The sequence below is a fragment of the Salmo trutta genome, chromosome 39, assembly GCF_901001165.1.
Source record: "Salmo trutta chromosome 39, fSalTru1.1, whole genome shotgun sequence".
In the NCBI taxonomy this organism is placed as follows: Eukaryota; Metazoa; Chordata; class Actinopteri; order Salmoniformes; family Salmonidae; genus Salmo; species Salmo trutta.
The window spans coordinates 5,848,972-5,865,271 of NC_042995.1; the positions used below are offsets into that span (position 1 = coordinate 5,848,972).

The following is a 16,300-nucleotide window of genomic DNA, read 5'->3' on the forward strand; positions in this document are numbered from 1 at the left end:
CAAACACAAAACATAGAGCGTTCTACTGAGCACGCAATTGGACATTGCCCCATGGATAATCCCCTCAGTGTGAACGTCCATATTAAATCTTTGGGGAGTAGGCTACATGTCGGCGTTACAATGTAACTGAATGAAGTAACGTTGTTATAGTATGAGGAGAAAACATACGAGAATGTTTGTAGCTTTCTTTTCGCGTCACGTGTGAGCTGTTATATACACGTGGAATACGTCTAGCAGTATGAATATGCTTGAAAACGCCTGCAACATCATAAACAAACTTCAGCAAACATTTGCAATCTGAGTTTGACCTTTGGTGCTATAAATGAGGGCATAGCAATGGAGCGGTCACTGACGCTCTCCAGTGCACATGTCACATAAACCTATTGTGCGTTTGCCTACTTATTTTTCAAACTGGGTTCTTTTATGGGATTTGGTAGGGTATTTATAACATATTACTACACGTATAAATAGTTCTCCAAGTATGGCATGACCAATTTGATTATCATGTGGTTGGTTTTAAGTAAAAAACTGTCTCAGGCAACATGGAGAGAATCAGTCCATTGTCACAGCACTTTAAATGTTATGCGATTTAGCCAGTCATGAGATATCTTCTGTCCCCTCAACAGAACTCAATAAACACATATCTGGGGATTTGGTTGTCATGCAGCTATCCTAAGGCAGTCCAACAGTGTGCCTTGATTTCATGGACATCACAGCCATAGCTGTGAGGAAGGCCTCACTGCAAATTCTGGATCCATCCAACCTTTCCTTTTCTAACCAAGACCTATCTGCGTCTAGTGCTGTTTCCCAGACGAAACACTTCCTTCTGTCACCTCCTTTGAGAACCGGACCCTAATGTGAAAGGATAGCATGCATGCATACGGTGGCGACCATTCTGCTGTATCACTTTCACACATGAATGTATTCTGTGCTTTCAACTAGGAACTATCCATCTCTTTCAGATCAGTGGTTATAAGGAATCGGACAGATAGGGAAATAAGTCTTAGGACATCATTTCCACAATATTTTCCTGTTACCTTGGTTTGACTGTGGCAATATCCTGTATATTATTCACAGCGACCCACACTCATTTCATCGCAGCTGGTAAACCCTGCCTATATTTCCCCTCTGTGCCCATCTTTCCCCTCCCATTTTCTATGAATCTTTTATAGCCATCTCCTGTCCAGTATAGAGGAGGTACATCCTCTACAGCACAGCCTGTCAGCGGTGTTTTATTAGAGGGCTGAAATACTGCTGAATCAGAGGTTTCACCTCTCCTCCCTCTTTAACAATCAACTCTGTACGTGTGTATGCATGCATTCCTGTGTGTGTGTCTGTGTGTGCACGACTGCGTGTGTTCTGTTTTCAGAAATAATGCATCATGTCATGCGTAACCTCCTTTAAGAGGGTAGACGTACATGAGAATGACTGTAGCATGCAGTACAACACCTGACTGGATCTCAGCTAGTGTTGTAGGGGAGCATGCTGCCTATTGTGTTATCACACTGGTTTAGGTGCATCAGAATCTAATCATTCTAATGTGTCCCAGGTCGGGGTCTTAAATCACTCACACAGGCTAAGTGCACCTTCCTAAATCTGTCATTAAGAGAGAGGGAGGTTCTAAGAGTCCAAAGGCAATTTCTCTGATTGGCTGGATGAGTCATTGCACTTATTGGCCCTGCCTTCAACGTCTCTCATTGGTCATGCAGTTTTACAGCTGCCTCTCATTGGGCCAGTAGGAGAGAGTGGGCCGGGTTTTACTCTTGCTCTCTGTGTTTGAGTGTCTGTGGATGGGCAAGACACTCTCTCTCCCATCCTGGGAGTAACTGCTTGTGTTAGTTCCTGTCTGTAGGCTGTGCGAGTGTGTGTTTGGGTGTGTGTGTGTGAGAGAGAGAAAGGGAGAGAGTAGCGTTTACGTTTCACCTCCCTGTCTCCCTGTTCCCTGTCCTTCCTCTCCTCTCTACTCCTCCCTCGTTCCCTCTCTTGGACTAACCCATTGGGACCTACCCAGACCCCTTCCCTGCCTGGACCCTCTACTCTCCATCCCTTTGACTCTCCTCATCTCTCCATCCCTCCCTCTCCCAGGTCAAGGTAAGCACCACTCTTTCCTATTCAAAAAGGGACTTTATCTAGCTTCCTCTAATTTCCGACGTCTGATGAATTACAACCCTGGATAAGTTTACACCATATTGCTGTTTTCTAATCAAGTGCTGTCAGGTCAGAGATATTCAAGACAGTTGGCGTTGCATACAGCCAGTGATCCTGAGGAGCTCTCTTCCCTTTTCCTCCTTGGCTGCTGTTCAGAGACGCCTGCTTGCCTGGCCCTTCTTCCTCCATGCAGGCCATGGCTCTGGTGAGTCTGCTCAGAGGGAGGCAGGGAGGGAGAGAAAGAAGCAGGGGATTAAAATCAGCCAGCAAGGCCACATGGATTTCATCTACCCAGACTAAGCTCAGTCTAAAAGAGCTCCCTTATCTCTCTCCTCTTTTTTGGTCTTTGAAACATCGGTATCCTGCTCTCTGGGCATGGCAGTGTCACCTCATTTGAAAGTTTAAAATAAAAAAGTAAATTCATGCTTGGGTGCAGTGGTGGTTGTTTGTACCAGGCTGACTCGTGTTTTGTTGTTCTTTTAGGCTGTTGTTGTCATAGGCTTTGACCTAATTAGCCCACAGATGCTCCAACAGTAGGTACAAAACAGTATCCCTATTTCCCCTCTTAGAAATGCATTGTCTCCTGTACTGTGGAGGTTGTGGGAGCACCATTAGCTAGCAAATGGAATTATGTTGCACACAGGATAATTGCTTTACCAGATAGTGTAATTACCTGCTAAATTGAATCGAAGCCATGGCCTCACTGCATTCCCAACTGTAAACAGGGTTTAGAGGGAAGGCATGCTGACTGGTACTGAGGATGGACAGGATGTGCTCTGCTGGCTGTCTGCTTGGACTTCCTGTTTTGAATCTAGTTTGGAGGGAGGGCTGAGTGTGTTTATGTAGTCCCTCAAATAAATATTGTTCTGTATACATACGACTGTACTTTTACTAGCCAGTTAGAACCGGCACATTGTAACTACTGTGACCTGCATGTGATACCGGTTTGTTGGGGTCATCTCGACCAATTTGAAACATATATCAACTGGTGGTGATTATTCAAATATTCTCACGGCGTCTTGTTCTATAAGATGCATAGCTATTTGTACTAGAAACAAACAGAGTCAAATAAATGTCAACATTTTTTTTCCTTACAAGCTTCACACGTCTTTGTTAACAATCCAACGACTGTTGTTAGGAGTAAGAACACAAGGATGCGGTCTCTATGGCTTGAAAAGTCGAGAGACGAAACGGTTCGCCATAGTGCTATTAACGTTGTATTCTTGACTTCTCAGTAACCCTCTCTGTCTGTACAGTAGGACACTCTGCTGCAGAGTTCAAAAGACATTAAAGATCCAGAACCTGCCATTCAGGCAGTACTGTGTCTTATTGTTCCACGGTCAACCTCTCAATAGGATGGATTCATGTTTTTTAATGAGTGTGGGAAATGCAGCTCAATAATGTGGCATTTATTGAAATCATAAGAATAGTTAAATTGTCATAATAACTCTGTGAAGTGTGCACGTTATTGCAGTGGAGCCGTATTATGTTGTAATCTATGTTCAGTATCTGCTCTATGCATCCATAGTACTGTAGCTCTGAAGCATACCTGCTGTGTACATGCCTCAGGTTTTTGGCAGTTCCGTTTACTCCCATATGGCTCTACAACAAGGAGCTGACATGAGCTGTTTTTATCAGGTGTAAGGAGGAAAACTGATGGTGATGGCTTAGAGAACTCACGGCCCCAAATGGAACAGAAAACGCAGCCGTATGGAATTTGGAGGACATTTTGACAGATTTGACGTGTAAGTGTGTGTGTGTGTGTGTGTGTGTGTGTGTGTGTGTGTGCTAGCACCTTCTTGTGTACAGTAGGATGGCATGTTGATCAATGTGTATTGTCCTGTCAACAACAAGGAAGGAAGGACTTTACTTACCCATTGATGGACGTTAGGGATGATACAGTATCTTCTCATTACCACACCTCTGTGTTCAATAGGCTCATTAGGCTGTATTCTATCCTAAGTCCTCCTGCACCCCTTTGCGCCATAACTCATAACAGGATGTAGTGTAAGTGATACTCAGGCCTGAGAGAGAAACCTGAGTCCTCTCTCTGTTCACTGGCCACACAGAGAAGAGTTATGGCCTGGGAAATATAGATATTTTTGTCTCAGAGAAAAACAATCTCTCTCTCTCTCTCTCTCTCTCTCTCTCTCTCTGTGTTTGTCTTTCTCTCTCTTCCTCCCTCTTTCTCATCTCTCTATCTCTCTCTTTTTCTTTCTTTCTTTCTCTCGCTCTCGCTCTCTCTCTCTGTCTCTGTCTCTCTCTCTCTCTCTCTCTCTCTCTCTCTTTCCCTCCATAACCTGGTTTGACAACCATTAGTCAGTTTTATGATGTTGACGGGAGGATTATAGACGGCTCGCTGTGAGCTCACTGTTTCCTTTAGACACATTTCCTCTTAAGCGTCTGCAGGTGCAGCACACGGAGTTGAAAGAGCAACTGATGATTGTCACTGCAGCTTTTTACAGTAAGCCGAGCCACTCTTCCTGATCTCTCTCTCTCTTTGGGAAGGAGGGGGTAAAGATGAGTACGAAGCACAGAATACTCAGGGGACGAGGATGTGTAAAATATAATGTGTCTTCATCTAATCCGTGATGCTGTTTTGTCATGTGTCTATGCAAGCATTGTCTCTCCCTGTTTGGTACACAAGCATTTCCGGAGAGAACGGATTGTCTGGCCGTCTCGGTTGACACGCACATGGCAAAGTCGTTGTTGAAACAACCTTGTGCAAACCATCTGCACTTCCAGGTTAGCTACAGTAGATATTAACTATACACAGATATAGATGTAGGATAGGATCAGAGATGAAGGCAGACATCTCAGCACTCTCTTTGAGCTGTTGTATTTCTGACTGTATTATAGAATTAGCTGAGTAGACTGACATGGAAATCATGTTATTCACACTATCCAGTCTTATGGAACTCAATCTCATTTCAAAGCATCGCATTTTGGTTGATACCGCAGCCCTTGTGACTGTTGTTGTCAGAAAGCCCTGGAGGTTTAACAGGGTCATGTTATACCGCAGCCCTTGGGACTGTTGTTGTCAGAAAGCCCTGGAGGTTTAACAGGGTCATGTTATACCGCAGCCCTTGGGACTGTTGTTGTCAGAAAGCCCTGGAGGTTTAACAGGGTCATGTTATACCGCAGCCCTTGGGACTGTTGTTGTCAGAAAGCCCTGGAGGTTTACCAGGGTCATGTTATACCGCAGCCCTTGTGACTGTTGTTGTCAGAAAGCCCTGGAGGTTTAACAGGGTCATGTTATACCGCAGCCCTTGGGACTGTTGTTGTCAGAAAGCCCTGGAGGTTTAACAGGGTCATGTTATACCGCAGCCCTTGGGACTGTTGTTGTCAGAAAGCCCTGGAGGTTTAACAGGGTCATGTTATACCGCAGCCCTTGGGACTGTTGTTGTCAGAAAGCCCTGGAGGTTTACCAGGGTCATGTTATACCGCAGCCCTTGTGACTGTTGTTGTCAGAAAGCCCTGGAGGTTTAACAGGGTCATGTTAGCCAAATACATTTAAACTCAGTATTTCACAATTCCTGACGTTTAATCCTATTAAAAATTCCCTGTCTTAGGTCAGTTAGGATCACCACTTTATTTTAAGACTGTGAAATGTCAGAATAATAGTAGAGATAATGATTTATTTCTGTTTTTATTTCTTTCATCACATTCCCAGTGGGTCAGAAGTTTACATACACTCACTTAGTATTTGGTAGCATTGCCTTTAAATTGTTTAACTTGGGTCAAACGTGTCAGGTAGTCTTCCACAAGCTTCCCACAATAAGTTTGGTGCATTTTGGCCCATTCCTCCTCACAGAGCTGGTGTAACTGAGTCAGGTTTGTAGGCCTCCTTGCTCGCACACACTTTTTCAGTTCTGCCCACAAATTTTCTATAGGATTGAGGTCAGAGCTTTGTGATGGCCACTCCAATACCATGACTTTGTTGTCCTTAAGCCATTTTGCCACAACTTTGGAAGTATGCTTGGGGTTATTGCCCATTTGGAAGACCCATTTGCGACCAAGCTTTTACTTCCTGACTGATGTCTTGAGATGTTGCTTCAATATATCCACATAATTGTCTTTCCTCATGATGCCATCTATTTTGTGAAGTGCACCAGTCCCTCCTGCAGCAAAGCACCCCCACAACATGATGCTGCCACCCCGTGCTTAACGGTTGGGATGCTGTTCTTTGGCTTGCAAGCCTCCCCCTTTTTCCTCCAAACATAATGATGGTTATTATAACCAAACAGTTCTATTTTTGTTTCATCAGACCAGAGGAGACATTTCTCCAAAAAGTACGATCTTTGTCCCCATGTGCAGTTGCAAACCGTAGTGTGGCTTTTTTATGGCGGTTTTGGAGAAGTGGCTTCTTCCTTGCTGAGCGGCCTTTCAGGTTATGTCGATATAGGACTCGTTTTACTGTAGATATAGATACTTTTGTACCTGTTTCCTCCAGCATCTTCACAAGGTCCTTTGCTGTTGTTCTGGGATTGATTTGCACTCTTCGCACCAAAGTACATTCATCTCTAGGAGACAGAACACGTCTCCTTCCTGAGCGGTATGACGGCTGCGTGGTCCCATGGTGTTTATACTTGTGTACTATTGTTTGTACAGATGAATGTGGTACCTTCAGTCATTTGGAAATTGCTCCCAGGGATGAACCAGACTTGTGGAGGTCTACAATTTTTCTTCTTGGCTGATTTCTCTTGATTTTCCCATGATGTCAAGCAAAGAGGCACTGAGTTTGAAGGTAGGCCTTGAAATACATCCACAGGTACACCTCCAATTGACTCAAATTATGTCAATTAGCCTATCAGAAGCTTCTAAAGCCATTACATTTTCTGGACTTTTCCAAGCTGTTTAAAGGCACAGTCAACTTAGTGTATGTAAACTTCTGACCCACTGGAATTGTGATACAGTGAATTATAAGTGAAATAATCTGTCTGTAAACAGTTGTTGGAAAAATTACTTGTGTCATGCACAAAATGGATGTCCTAACCAACTTGCCAAAAATATAGTTGGTTAACAAAAACGTTTGTGGAGTGAAAAACAAGTTTTAATGACTAAACAAGTTTTAATGACTCCAACCTAAGTGTATGTAAACGTCCGACTTCAACTGTATGTAGCAACTGCAGATTGCCCCTTTAAGGTGGTGAAAGTGGGAAGGGGCAGAAGACAGCACAGGATTTCCTTTTAGAAGTCATAAAATATGAAACAGTCCGATTCATCCTGGTAGTCTTTGCTAAGAAGCGTTCTGATGTAATAGCATATTGCGTTTCGGAGCGTTTCTGTCCTCAGTCCAACATTGAGTTGTATTTGAACACAGCGACCAACAGAGGGCACTGTTATCCTGTTGAAACAGCAGTCACAGCGGTAAAATGACTACGTTCCTTTGGCAGGCCAAGCACATTGAACACACACGACTTGTCCTAAACCACCCTCAGAGTGGCAGGTTATCATTGCGTTATGTGCCATTGATGTTGACGACATCCGCTGACCTCCCACTGTCTAGCCGACTATCTAACCAAGATCTAGAGACAACGTCACCATCTATATTATGGTCAATTCTTTCTAAAGCGTTTCAGTGCCAACAGGGGGTCCAATAGGGGAAATCAGAAATAATCATGGAAAAGCGGTTTATTGAGATAGTCAATGTTCAATCAAAACTCACATTTAACCCCTGCCTGCAAATGTTTTACTCTTTCTCTAGTCTCCGGGTGGATCAGAAGTGGAGAGGTGGAATCTTCCACGGTATTCTGGAATGTGGGATAAGACAGGGTCCCATGACATGGAGGAGAACAGCAAGGAGATTTCCTGGACCCCTCTTTGGTAAGAACAGCATGATCTTCTGACATTACCCATTTGGCTGATAATCAACACACACACACACACACACACACACACACACACACACACACACACACACACACACACACACACACACACACACACACACACAACATAAGGAGGCAGTTATTTTCAGCTGCAGCAGAAGAGGATGCTACTAATTTGAGTTTTTGATGAGTTTACTAATGATGAAAGCCATTTAAGCATACACTAATGGTGTAGGTCCACATATGGTGTTTGTTCTGCCTTTTAGCCAGGAGCGGACTGACCATCTGGCATTTCGGGCAAATGTCAGATGGGCTGGTCCCGTTTTAGCCCAGTGGGCCTGTCTAACTTGGGTTTGTTGTGCAAAATGATCTTTATCTGAATAATATAGGGGGCCTCAAGGAATAAAATGGGCCATTGTGGGGCCTCAAGAAAAAAAATGGGCCTTCATGGGGCCTCAAGGAAAAATATGGGCCAATATGTTAGAAATGCCAGAGCCAATTTCGGGCCCCAGTTTTATTATCTTTGACCTAAAAGTGGAGGCTTTTACCTACTGGAGAAATACTAAAAGATTAGATGTTCCATAACCTGTAGGAAGGTAGGACTGGTTCTGAACGGATAGTTCATCACTTCTGCTCTTGTCTATAACCTGTAAGAAACGCTATATATGGTCTATTCTTGGCATGTAGGTTTCTTACTTATGGTTGGCACAAATTGAGATATGAGGGAGGGGAATGGGCAGGTTATACTGTGTGCAAATTAATTACTGTAGTATTTCTATAGTTTAAAAACTGTAGTGTTTTTGCATACATTACTGTAGTATTTACTGTAGTGATTTTGCTGACTATAGTATACTGTAGGATTTACTATTGTATTCTACAATGTACTACTGTCACAAGGGTCGTATTGAGTGGACCAAAACGCAGCGGATAAAGTGCTCATCCTCTTAATTTTATTAAAGAAAACACTTAATCAAAATAAACAAACGACAAAAACAGTCCAGTAAGGTGCACAGACTATACTAGAAACAACCACCCACAAACACAAGTGAAAACAAACACAACTAAATATGGCCTCCAATTAGAGACAACAACAACCAGCTGTCTCTAATTGGAGGTCATTGCCAAAACTCACATAGAAATAGAAAAGCTAGATTTAAACATAGAAATAAGAAAACTAGAACCTAAACCCACAATACCCAAACCCACAAAACAAACACCCCCCTGCCACGCCCTGACCAACTATAATGACAAATAACCCCTTTTACTGGTCAGGACGTGACAACTTCAAAATTATATAGTAATACTATACATGATCGAGGCATACTTCAATGTGTAGTATAGTATTCTACAGTATACTAGAGTTTACTACAAAATGATATAGTAAGTACTGTAGTACTCTCTAGTAAACTGAAGCATTTTTTCATGTGGGCTGAAATGATTTATTTAACAGTATGCTCTATTTTACAGTACTGTGTTTCAGTCATGTATATTCAAATATGTCTGAAATGTAAAAAAAAGTGGTAACAGTTGTATGTATGTATTCTTAATGGTTCTTATGTTTTCCTCCTCTCTCTAGAATGGGTTGATGCTGGTCCTGCTGGAGCTGATGATCTGAACCAGTCTGTCAGCCACCTAGCTCCCCCTCCTCCAAACACAACCACTGCCCATGTTCTGATCCCAGTGGTCCAGCTTGTCTGTGGTAAGTCCCTCCCTACCTCTACCCTGCCCTCCCTCCCCTGCCCTGCCCTACTCTCCCTCCCCTGGCCTCCCTCCCCTGCCCTGCCCTACTCTCCCTCCCCTGGCCTCCCTCCCCTGCCCTACCCTACTCTCCCTCCCCTGCCCTCCCTGCCCTGCCCTACTCTCCCTCCCCTGCCCTCCCTCCCCTGCCCTGCCCTGCCCTCCCCTGCCCTCCCTCCCCTACTCTCCCTCCCCTGCCCTCCCTCCCCTGCTCTCCCTCCCCTGCCCTGCCCTACCCTCGCCTCTTTAGGTTTTTTCTATTTAAAGCACATTAAGTCTATGTTTAACTAAAGATGTCCAGTGCAGTCCATAGGTCTACACCCAAGGCCCACACCCAAGGCCTACACCCAAGGCCTACACCCAAGGCCTACACCCAAGGCCTACACTCAAGGCCTATACCCAAGCTGTTGCAGAGTTGAATGTGTAGTGCCAGGGTTGCAAAGGGCCATCTCTGAGGGTCTGGTGACTTTCTTTGCCTCTCGCCTCTGTCTGCTTGTTGTGCCACTGTCAACACACACACACACACACACACACACACACACACACACACACACACACACACACACACACACACACACACACACACACTTGGGGCTAAGGCCACTCTCCCTCTGACACCCAGGGTAACTTGTGTCCTTTGTCACCGAAACTGGCTCTGCCACACTGGCAGCTTTAGCTTACAGCCAATCAGTGCAGGAGTGTGCAAGTGCAGGCATTTGTGTGTCATTTCTTGTGCATTTGGTGTTTGTGTGTGTGGTCTGTAGCCTACTTGTGAGGGATAAAAATGTGTCCCAGTCTCCAAGCTTTAAGTGCTCACTGTGCCACACAAGTGGGTGGTGAATGGTGATACATACAGTATAATTAGAAGCCTCTTACTTGGGCCCTTTTGTGATGTATTCTACAGTGTTTGTATAGTCGTCCCTGTAACCAAGCTATGAGAGAACATGCCACCTCCCTCTGTACATGTGGGTGAGTTGCTCTGGGTGCCAGTTCAATTGGCGTGGTCAAATTCAGTTTATATCTCACTAATGTATCGGCAGTATTAGACAAATTGTTTCTATTGCCCCCTGCATCAACAGCGCAGGTATAAACAGGCACACATACACACACAGCTCTCTCGCAACTACCAGCAAAATGTACACAGTCAGTTATCATCTCAAAACAAGTGATGTATGCTTCAGATACCGTACGAGAAGACAGTCCAAGAGAGAGAGAGGGAGGAGAAAAGAGAGAGAGAGGAGGGAAAGGAGAGAGCAGAACACACAGAGAGAGAGAGACCCTAGAGCATGGTACATGTAGCTTTATCAATCTAAACACAAAGGGAGACAAAGTCCCCTCTCTCTTCTGTGCCCTGTGTAGATCCTTAATGGAAGAGACAGATATTACAGACTACCACTTGTGCTTCCACTAGCTGCACCCTGCAGTACTCTGGCTGGTTATAATCTCTATCCTGTATCCATGGTGATGCAGTACTCTGGCTGGTTATAATCTCTGTCCTGTATCCATGGTGATGCAGTACTCTGGCTGGTTATAATCCCTGTCCTGTATCCATGGTGGTGCAGTACTCTGGCTGGTTATAATCCCTGTCCTGTATCCATGGTGATGCAGTACTCTGGCTGGTTATAATCCCTGTCCTGTATCCATGGTGGTGCAGTACTCTGGCTGGTTATAATCCCTGTCCTGTATCCATGGTGGTGCAGTACTCTGGGTGGTTATAATCTCTATCCTGTATCCATGGTGATGCAGTACTCTGGCTGGTTATAATCTCTGTCCTGTATCCATGGTGATGCAGTACTCTGGCTGGTTATAATCTCTATCCTGTATCCATGGTGATGCAGTACTCTGGCTGGTTATAATCTCTATCCTGTATCCATGGTGATGCAGTACTCTGGCTGGTTGTAATCCCTGTCCTGTATCCATGGTGATGCAGTACTCTGGCTGGTTATAATCCCTGTCCTGTATCCATGGTGATGCAGTACTCTGGCTGGTTATAATCCCTGTCCTGTATCCATGGTGGTGCAGTACTCTGGCTGGTTATAATCTCTGTCCTGTATCCATGGTGATGCAGTACTCTGGCTGGTTATAATCCCTGTCCTGTATCCATGATGGTGCAGTACTCTGGCTGGTTATAATCTCTGTCCTGTATCCATGGTGATGCAGTACTCTGGCTGGTTATAATCTCTATCCTGTATCCATGGTGATGCAGTACTCTGGCTGGTTATAATCTCTATCCTGTATCCATGGTGGTGCAGTACTCTGGCTGGTTATAATCTCTGTCCTGTATCCATGGTGGTGCAGTACTCTGGCTGGTTATAATCCCTGTCCTGTATCCATGGTGATGCAGTACTCTGGCTGGTTATAATCCCTGTCCTGTATCCATGGTGATGCAGTACTCTGGCTGGTTATAATCTCTGTCCTGTATCCATGGTGATGCAGTACTCTGGCTGGTTATAATCCCTGTCCTGTATCCATGGTGATGCAGTACTCTGGCTGGTTATATTCTCTGTCCTGTATCCATGGTGGTGCAGTACTCTGGCTGGTTATAATCTCTGTCCTGTATCCATGGTGGTGCAGTACTCTGGCTGGTTATAATCCCTGTCCTGTATCCATGGTGATGCAGTACTCTGGCTGGTTATAATCCCTGTCCTGTATCCATGGTGATGCAGTACTCTGGCTGGTTATAATCTCTGTCCTGTATCCATGGTGATGCAGTACTCTGGCTGGTTATAATCCCTGTCCTGTATCCATGGTGATGCAGTACTCTGGCTGGTTATAATCTCTGTCCTGTATCCATGGTGGTGCAGTACTCTGGCTGGTTATAATCCCTGTCCTGTATCCATGGTGATGCAGTACTCTGGCTGGTTATAATCCCTGTCCTGTATCCATGGTGATGCAGTACTCTGGCTGGTTATAATCCCTGTCCTGTATCCATGGTGATGCAGTACTCTGGCTGGTTATAATCCCTGTCCTGTATCCATGGTGATGCAGTACTCTGGCTGGTTATAATCTCTGTCCTGTATCCATGGTGGTGCAGTACTCTGGCTGGTTATAATCCCTGTCCTGTATCCATGGTGATGCAGTACTCTGGCTGGTTATAATCCCTGTCCTGTATCCATGGTGATGCAGTACTCTGGCTGGTTATAATCCCTGTCCTGTATCCATGGTGATGCAGTACTCTGGCTGGTTATAATCTCTGTCCTGTATCCATGGTGGTGCAGTACTCTGGCTGGTTATAATCCCTGTCCTGTATCCATGGTGATGCAGTACTCTGGCTGGTTATAATCCCTGTCCTGTATCCATGGTGATGCAGTACTCTGGCTGGTTATAATCCCTGTCCTGTATCCATGGTGATGCAGTACTCTGGCTGGTTATAATCCCTGTCCTGTATCCATGGTGATGCAGTACTCTGGCTGGTTATAATCTCTGTCCTGTATCCATGGTGGTGCAGTACTCTGGCTGGTTATAATCTCTGTCCTGTATCCATGGTGATGCAGTACTCTGGCTGGTTATAATCCCTGTCCTGTATCCATGGTGATGCAGTACTCTGGCTGGTTATAATCCCTGTCCTGTATCCATGGTGGTGCAGTACTCTGGCTGGTTATAATCCCTGTCCTGTATCCATGGTGATGCAGTACTCTGGCTGGTTATAATCCCTGCCCTGTATCCATGGTGGTGCAGTACTCTGGCTGGTTATAATCCCTGTCCTGTGTCCATGGTGGTGCAGTACTCTGGCTGGTTATAATCTCTGTCCTGTATCCATGGTGATGCAGTACTCTGGCTGGTTATAATCCCTGTCCTGTATCCATGGTGATGCAGTACTCCGGCTGGTTATAATCCCTGTCTTGTATCCATGGTGATGCAGTGCTCTGGCTGGTTATAATCTCTGTCCTGTATACATGGTGGTGCAGTACTCTGGCTGGTTATAATCCCTGTCCTGTGTCCATGGTGGTGCAGTACTCTGGCTGGTTATAATCTCTGTCCTGTATCCATGGTGATGCAGTACTCTGGCTGGTTATAATCTCTGTTCTGTATCCATGGTGGTGCAGTACTCTAGCTGGTTATAATCCCTGTCCTGTATCCATGGTGGTGCAGTACTCTGGCTGGTTATAATCCCTGCCCTGTATCCATGGTGATGCAGTACTCTGGCTGGTTATAATCCCTGTCCTGTATCCATGGTGGTGCAGTACTCTGGCTGGTTATAATCCCTGTCCTGTATCCATGGTGGTGCAGTACTCTGGCTGGTTATAATCCCTGTCCTGTATCCATGGTGGTGCAGTACTCTGGCTGGTTATAATCTCTGTCCTGTATCCATGGTGGTGCAGTACTCTGGCTGGTTATAATCCCTGTCCTGTATCCATGGTGATGCAGTACTCTGGCTGGTTATAATCCCTGTCCTGTATCCATGGTGATGCAGTACTCTGGCTGGTTATAATCCCTGTCCTGTATCCATGGTGGTGCAGTACTCTGGCTGGTTATAATCCCTGTCCTGTATCCATGGTGATGCAGTACTCTGGCTGGTTATAATCCCTGCCCTGTATCCATGGTGGTGCAGTACTCTGGCTGGTTATAATCCCTGTCCTGTGTCCATGGTGGTGCAGTACTCTGGCTGGTTATAATCTCTGTCCTGTATCCATGGTGATGCAGTACTCTGGCTGGTTATAATCCCTGTCCTGTATCCATGGTGATGCAGTACTCCGGCTGGTTATAATCCCTGTCTTGTATCCATGGTGATGCAGTGCTCTGGCTGGTTATAATCTCATTCCTGTATACATGGTGGTGCAGTACTCTGGCTGGTTATAATCCCTGTCCTGTGTCCATGGTGGTGCAGTACTCTGGCTGGTTATAATCCCTGTCCTGTATCCATGGTGATGCATTACTCTGGCTGGTTATAATCCCTGTCCTGTATCCATGGTGGTGCAGTACTCTGGCTGGTTATAATCCCTGTCCTGTATCCATGGTGGTGCAGTACTGTGGCTGGTTATAATCTCTGTCCTGTATCCATGGTGGTGCAGTACTCTGGCTGGTTATAATCCCTGTCCTGTATCCATGGTGATGCAGTACTCTGGCTGGTTATAATCACTGTACTGTATCCATGGTGATGCAGTACTCTGGCTGGTTATAATCTCTGTCCTGTATCCATGGTGATGCAGTACTCTGGCTGGTTATAATCTCTGTTCTGTATCCATGGTGGTGCAGTACTCTAGCTGGTTATAATCCCTGTCCTGTATCCATGGTGGTGCAGTTCTCTGGCTGGTTATAATCCCTGTCCTGTATCCATGGTGATGCAGTACTCTGGCTGGTTATAATCCCTGTCCTGTATCCATGGTGGTGCAGTACTCTGGCTGGTTATAATCTCTGTCCTGTATCCATGGTGGTGCAGTACTCTGGCTGGTTATAATCCCTGTCTTGTATCCATGGTGGTGCAGTACTCTGGCTGGTTATAATCCCTGTCCTGTATCCATGGTGGTGCAGTACTCTGGCTGGTTATAATCCCTGTCCTGTATCCATGGTGGTGCAGTACTCTGGCTGGTTATAATCCCTGTCTTGTATCCATGGTGGTGCAGTACTCTGGCTGGTTATAATCCCTGTCCTGTATCCATGGTGATGCAGTACTCTGGCTGGTTATAATCCCTGTCCTGTATCCATGGCGATGCAGTACTCTGGCTGGTTATAATCCCTGTCCTGTATCCATGGTGGTGCAGTATTCTGGCTGGTTATAATCTCTGTCCTGTATCCATGGCGGTGCAGTACTCTGGCTGGTTATAATCCCTGTCCTGTATCCATGGTGATGCAGTGTTCTGGCTGGTTGTAATCCCTGTCCTGTATCCATGGTGGTGCAGTACTCTGGCTGGTTATAATCCCTGAACTGTATCCATGGTGGTGCAGTACTCTGGCTGGTTATAATCCCTGTCTTGTATCCATGGTGATGCAGTACTCTGGCTGGTTATAATCCCTGTCCTGTATCCATGGTGGTGCAGTACTCTGGCTGGTTATAATTCCTGTCCTGTATCCATGGTGGTGCAGTACTCTGGCTGGTTATAATCTCTGTCCTGTATCCATGGTGATGCAGTACTCTGGCTGGTTATTATCTCTGTCCTGTATACATGGTGGTGCAGTACTCTGGCTGGTTATAATCCCTGTCCTGTGTCCATGGTGGTGCAGTACTCTGGCTGGTTATAATCTCTGTCCTGTATCCATGGTGATGCAGTACTCTGGCTGGTTATAATCTCTGTCCTGTATCCATGGTGGTGCAGTACTCTAGCTGATTATAATCCCTGTCCTGTATCCATGGTGGTGCAGTACTCTGGCTGGTTTAATCCCTGTCCTGTATCCATGGTGGTGCAGTACTCTGGCTTGTTATAATCCCTGTCTTGTATCCATGGTGATGCAGTACTCTGGCTGGTTATAATCCCTGTCCTGTATCCATGGTGGTGCAGTACTCTGGCTGGTTATAATCTCTGTCCTGTATCCATGGTGGTGCAGTACTCTGGCTGGTTATAATCCCTGTCCTGTATCCATGGTGATGCAGTACTCTGGCTGGTTATAATCCCTGTCCTGTATCCATGGTGGTGCAGTACTCTGGC

At 45.4% G+C, this 16,300-nt stretch overlaps 1 protein-coding gene across 23 annotated transcripts in view; it reads left to right on the forward strand.

Moving 5' to 3' along the window:
* Positions 1-1,850: 1,850 nt before the first annotated feature.
* Positions 1,851-16,300, forward strand: part of LOC115179377 (poly(rC)-binding protein 3) — a 52,428-nt gene continuing 37,978 nt past the window's right edge. For 4 of the 23 annotated variants that reach the window (XM_029740825.1, XM_029740834.1, XM_029740835.1 and 1 more), the window contains exons 1-3: positions 1,859-2,091; positions 7,856-7,974; positions 9,556-9,678. The gene's annotated coding sequence lies outside the window, so the exon portion shown is untranslated. Of the gene's footprint in view, positions 2,092-2,208; positions 2,354-3,757; positions 3,894-7,855; positions 7,975-9,555; positions 9,679-16,300 lie in introns of those variants that run through there. The other 19 variants (XM_029740838.1, XM_029740839.1, XM_029740847.1 and 16 more) reach the window with 9 other exon arrangements.